The sequence below is a fragment of the Cyprinodon variegatus genome, unplaced genomic scaffold (assembly GCF_000732505.1).
Source record: "Cyprinodon variegatus isolate N-32 unplaced genomic scaffold, C_variegatus-1.0 Scaffold1212, whole genome shotgun sequence".
NCBI classification, from domain to species: Eukaryota; Metazoa; Chordata; class Actinopteri; order Cyprinodontiformes; family Cyprinodontidae; genus Cyprinodon; species Cyprinodon variegatus.
This window is the reverse complement of record NW_015151665.1, coordinates 46458-53159: the sequence shown is the minus strand read 5'-3', so window position 1 is coordinate 53159 and position 6702 is coordinate 46458.

The following is a 6702-nucleotide window of genomic DNA, read 5'->3' as shown; positions in this document are numbered from 1 at the left end:
ACCATAGTCGACCATAGTGGACCCTATTGGACCATAATGGACCACAGTGGACCCTAGTGCACCATAGTCGACCATAGTGGACCCTATTGGACCATAATGGACCACAGTGGACCCTAGTGCACCATAGTGGACCATAGTGGAACCTGTTGGACCATAATTGACCACAGTGGACCCTAGTGCACCATAGTGGACCATAGTGAACCACCTAGGCAGGAAACCTGGAGATGATGCTGCCTGGTGTCGGCCTGATGAAACATGTGAAGATGAGCGTGTGAAGAACCAGCTGTGATGGAAGGACAGGAAAAGGAGCAGAACTGATGGAGGTCAGGACAACTCCAGGATATTCCCTGCAGAACTTGTTCTGCTTCTGTTCAAACACAGCTTACTAAAGATATGAAGACTTTTACAGAATGTGAATCTGTCTGTTTGAAGGAAAGAGCATCAAACAGACCAACAGCAAAGATCTCAGACCAGCCAGAACTTTCAGCTCCATCCTGTCGGCTAAGCCAGAACATCAGGACCTAAACCAGCAGAAGATCTATGATGATTCAAGCAGTCAGAAAAAACTAAGGAGCCAAATCCTAAGCTAACTGGGCTGATGCTGCTCCTCCATTGGATCTCAAAAAACAAAATGAACCAATAATCTAAACTACAGGTCCTGAGCTGTACCACAGAACCAGGCTGGTTCTTAAAACAGCAGCAGTAGAAGGACGTTTGGACCAACAGAGTGATGATGATACAATTTCCCCCCAGAATGTCCTTTCTGTGGAGTCCAATGGACTCATGGATACACAAGCCACAAATGCATACTTGCACTTTCTGCTGTTATCTTTATTTTGTCCATTTCAGTGTTTTGATAACTTATGTTTAAATAACATACTATCCAAACACTAGACTGGGGTTTATGCTGCTTTTTATGATGGCAGTAAAACAACAGCTGTTATAGCAGATTCTGAAAGGCAGGAACTTTTTTTCCTGCTTATTGGCTCCCCCTGGTGGTTAAAGCCCAACATGCAGTCTCAGGGGTCACTGTGAGTCATATGATACACTTTATATCTGTTTTACTTTATCAGACATTTCAGTTGGAAATAAATCTTTCACTTTAGTAATAAAAACTTAAAAACGTTTTTAATGTTTATTATTTTTTTTGTTTCATTGTGATTGAACTTTATTTTGTGAATTTATTTCAAACCTAATACATTTATTTCGTTGGTTAAAATATTTTATTAGTTTTGGAGCTGAAGGATTACAAATAGAGCATTCTAATGAATTTAACTTTAACTGCCAAAACTATTTAATGGTTAAATGATTGAAAACAAACAACACTGATTTGTCCCAGATTATACCAGCAGACCTGTGAAGTTCTGGTTCTGATTGGCTGTCAGAACCAGACCAACTCTTCTCTGCTGGTATCAAACCCAGCATCCAGCTGCTTGAAATAATTCCTGTTTCGCAGACCTCACCTTCCTCAGATTATCACAGCAATAGGACAGATTATCCTTTATTGCCCCCCAGTGGGGAAAATGAGAAATAACAGACAGAAAATATATACAGCAAGGTGAAAAAAGGAAATCTCTAAGAATAAAAAGTTATGAAAAAATTCACTCAGATGAAACTGTGAAGCTGGGGAAACTGGGTGTTGATTCCAGGAACACCAGAACCGATTCTCCTAAAGTCTGTGTTCTTTCTCCTTTGATCATCTCACTGTAAAGCAGGAACTGCACCTCCAGTCACCAGAGGGTGAAGACCCAGAGGTCTGCAGTTAACAGTCTGAAGCTCAGAGCTCTGAAAACAGGGATGGTCATTGATTTCAGAAAGTGCAGATTATGATAAATGTCAATATGAACAGTGAACAGCAGAGGGCTGCTCAGTGGAGAAGTAGGTAGCACTGCTGCCTTGCAGCAAGACGGTTCCAGGGTTGATTCCTGGCCAGGGCTCTTTCTGCATTTAGTCTGCATGTTCTCCCTGTGCATGTGTGGGTTCTCTCCAGGTACTGTCTCTACATGACTGTTAGGTTAATTGGCTTCTCTAAATTCTCCTTAGGTGTCAGTGTGTGCATGAATGGTTGTTTGCTCTGCGATGGACTGGCCACCTGTCCAGGGTGTACCCCACCTCTTTACAGAGCAGGGTTGTGAGATTGCAGAAAGTGGATGAGCAGTTTTCTTTCTTTCTTTTTTTTTTCCAGAGAAAGCTACGAGAAAGTGGCTGGATTAGCTGACCAGGAAGGCCAGCTCTGTGACTGGGTGCCCCCTGGACTTGGTGCAGGAGGTTGGAAACAAAAGCATCCTAAGTAAACTAAAATATCAGTTGGATAATGTCTTCTACCCCATGCATGAATTTGGTGCTGAATTGGAGAGCTCCTTCAGTGACAGACTGCTGCACCCTAAATGCACCAGGGAGCGTTATCACAGATCTTTCCTCCCAGCAGCTGGAAGATTCTAGAACCACCACTGTTCCCAACAACCTCAATTAGTTGTTCCATTCATGCTGAGTTTGCAGTTTCTACCTTAGTCAGTTAAATAACATGCTGCTGTAATTTTGCACATCTCTGATGTTGCTGCTATTTTCAAATATCCATTACTGTAAAAATGTCCATAGCTGGATATTGGTTATTTATTCTCCAGGTGCTGTTTGATATTGATAAAGTACTTTACATTACATAATTTAATTTGTTTATATTTGAACTCTTCACTATTATTTTATTCTCATACATCTTTCTAAGGTCCACATTTGTGTGACCATTTTTTAAATAATCTTTTTGCTGCTGTAAAAACCAGAATTCCCTGTTGTGGGACAATAAAGAGATTTTCTATTTTATTCTATTCTATTGTCTTTTGTACATTCAATGCATGTACATGAGGCCTCTAATACGTCCCTACCATCAGCTCATGCTCCCTCTTGTTTTTATCCTCCTGTAGATTCTCACTTGTTTCTGTGGCTCATGTCAACTTTTGTTACCCTCAAGGTGCGTTCAAAGCGCACGCAGTGGCCACATAGCCTTCCTTTACAGCCTGTGCAGTGAAGGGCGATGAAGCTCCGCTCCGCTCTCACCTTGTGCTACTACATAAAGCTGAGCAGGACCGCATGGGACAGAGGAGCGGATATTGCTGAAGTTGAACGGATTTCAACTTTTGCATGAAATTGCAGCATGGCAGCCAATCAGAGACTGGTTATAGGTGAATCAACGCTAAACTTTGTAGACAAACATGTATTTCATTAACATTAAAATACATCGTTTAGATAAATAGAAAAACTAGATTTAAGAAGGAACACCTGTAGGATTGGAAAATCGTTTTCTGTCGTTTTGGGTCCTGAAGCTGGTTCTGATCTCTGGTCTCTGGTTCTGTCTGTTGTTCTGGTCTCTGGTTCCCACAGGTGTCACAGGTGTACGGTTTGTATCCACTGTGGATCCGTGGTCAGCTGGCTGAAGCTTGTAATGCATGTTCTGCAGAAGAACGGCTTCTCTCTGATGTGGATCCTGGTGAGAACGGTCCAGCTGCTGGACTGAGTGCCCACAGGTGTAACTGTGGGGGTCCTCATGTGGACGGTTAGCCCGATCTGAGCTCCACATGAGCTAGATCACCGACACTCAAAGGGTTTCTCTCTCCTGTGGGTTGTACGATGTTCCTTTTTGTGGATTCTGTTCTTTTTGTTCCTGTTGGTTCTACGATGTTCCTTCATGAGGAATTCAAATCTAAAGGCTTTTTCGACTGATGTCACATTTTACTGAAGATAATGCTGGTCTCCCAGGAAACGGACCCAGTCCACAACATCGACCGGGTTATGTCGTTCTAGACTGAGGTCTGGTTCGTCGGATTCAGCAGTCACTGTAATGATGTTGCCTGTCTTTCTCCAGCTTCAGAGCAGATTCTCCTCAGGTTCCTCTTTAACCTGCAGAGGTTCTGCTCTCCCCGTTTCCTTTTTGATAAACGGAGGCTTGCCTTTCATTTCTTGAGGTTCTGGTTCCTCCTGGTCTATCCTGTATTTCCTGTCCTGGTCAGCAGTAACATCCTGGAGCTTCCAGTCTTGTTGCTGATGAAAATCTGCAGAGAAACGGGAAACCAAAGACCTAAACAGATCCAAAGTCGAGGTGGTTCTGAAGTTCTGATGGTTTGAGCTCTTGGAGATGCTGGTTGGGCATTTAGTGTCTGTAGGAGGAGATCATGGAAGGAGAATAAATAAGAAAAAAGGAAAACACGAACAGTATAAAGGTTCTGAGACATGGTTGGCCTCGGTTTTGGAACTCCTGAGGTTTGATGGAAAAGCAGCTGATGTCATCCTTTAAGCTCCTGTTACACCTTGACAATTTAGACCAGCATCTGCCTGACGTACAAAAAAGCTGGCTAAAACGCAGGCGTATGTTAGATAAGTTAATGGTACGCTAAAGTATGCTGAAACACGCTGGCACGCATTGACAAACGGCGACGTCAAGAAATTTTGAGCATCTCCATTATAGGCTGAGCGAGAAGGTAAGCGTGATGGATCCTACCTGAGTTCACGCCAAGGGTGTAACTTTGTGATAAAAGTTGGTGGGAACGCTCTAAGGGTGGTGGCTGATGGACCTACAGCTACTCAGCCCAAACGCTTTTAATAGGACTTATATTTTCCAAAAACGAGCTCAAACATATATTTACAGAATGCTTTCCTATTGTTGAGAACACAAGACAACCACAGTACACTGATATTTATATTTACAGACAGATAGCCTATAGTGCATTATTTATAAAGGGCTTAAAAACATCATTGTATAAAAATGAAGAATAACAGCCGGTATCCGATGCCAACATCAATATATCGCTTGTATGGACACAACTTCACTTCCATCAATCCATCCAACCATGCATGGCTTCCCTTTAGGATATAAAAATTAGAAATTTGTCCCATAAGTCATTAACAGCCAAAGTCTATATATTGAACCTTATGTTTCAAAAATCCTTTACACATTTATACGCTGATTTTTATTATTTGTGCTTTAATTCTTGTAGGTTGCGTATATTTTAATTTTCAGTCTGTGTCCTGTGAGTCTGGCTGTCTCTGGGTTGCTGGCACAGCTATTTCTGAGTCTCGTTGAACTACAAAAGACAAAAAGATATGTTGAATTTTATTATAGAATTGCGTATTTTTTTGTAAACTTGGGGATATTTATTTTATTGCATGTTGCATATCCCTGTAAATCTGTTTCACCTCTAAACCAGCAGCTGTCCGTAATTGTGCTCTGCTTGAAAACAGATTTATGAACCTGTCTACCAATATAATGATGAAACTTTGAAACTTTTACTGAAACATCAAAGTAGCTGCTGGTTAATTTTAATATTCACTGAGTGCTGCTGTGTCTCTCCTCCTCCACGTAGCTACTCTGTATGCAGTGAATAGTGAACCCAAAAAATATTATGTCCCAAAGTGACAGATCCAATGATATTTCAAAGAGAGGTGGGACTGGAGAGCAGCGGGAGAGCGAGGAAAAAACATGGACCGAAAACGCTCTGAACACAGACAGCTGCAGCCAACCCCAGTTACTGTTGGCTAAAGTAAATCAGCCAAAAGGGGGAAAAAAGCTGCAGTTATTGGTGGGGACTGTCCCCACATGCCAGAGTTGGTGGGGACATGTCCACACCAGTCCTTCACAAAGTTACGCCAGTGGTTCATGCCCATGACCAACAAACTTCCTAGCATACATGACACTGAATATGCTGCAACTGCATACCTTCTTTCTTTCTTTTTCTTTTATCTATTCTTTTTTTTGGGTGGGTGGTGAACAGCAGCTGGGTTAATACTGCAATCAAAGACATCTTTTTTTGCAGACTGGTTTCCTCTGGGCACATCAGAGGAGAGCAGCACATTGAACACCGTCCAGAGCAGAGCAGCTTTGACGTAGGCTTCGTGACGTTGGACATAAGTTCTGGACTCGTTATGAATACTCTATGTATATGTCCAAAATTGCAAAAAAAAAAAATGCCCAGGAGATTCAGCATATGTCAGTGTTTTAGGAGATTCCGGGACATCAGGCATACAGTGGCTAAATCGGCAAGGTGTTACAGGCCCTCAGAACATGGTCCTCTTCCACGTTCTCTGCTGCATTTCTGAGATGTTCTGCAGAACAACATGAGCAGCAACACAACAGAGTTCTGTTTAAACAACCGGTCTAAAACCAGGAGCTGTTAGATTAGTTCTATATCAGATATGTCCGACTCTGATTGGTCCATTTAGGTGTTCCTCCTCTGATGTATTTGGACTATCTTTCTCCTGAAGTTGAAGCTCTGATGTGAAAAGCTGCTTTTATATGTAGAGACAAATATTTAAGTCCAATCTGAGGTCAAACTTTTCATAAGGATTTTAGAACCAGAACATCAGCCCTATAGTCAAACACGGTGGTGGTAGAATGATGGTCTGGAGCTGTTGTACTGCTTCAGGACTTAAAATAACTTGCTGGATCCGTAAGTTCTGCTCTCTATGTAAAAATCCTGAAGAAGAACGTTTCAGCCCAGCTCACTCAGGTTGACCAGACCACACCAACAGATCCGCCCCTGACTGACTTAACGTGCCTCTGAAATCATTTTCCATCCATCCATCTATTTTATTACACACTAATCAGAGGGTGGAAAAACTTTTCATCAGGATCAGGGTGCACTTACTTTTCCACATAGAGGCAACTTGGCTGGGATTGATCCTCCCTGAAAAAAAAAAAAAAAGAAACCTGATTTT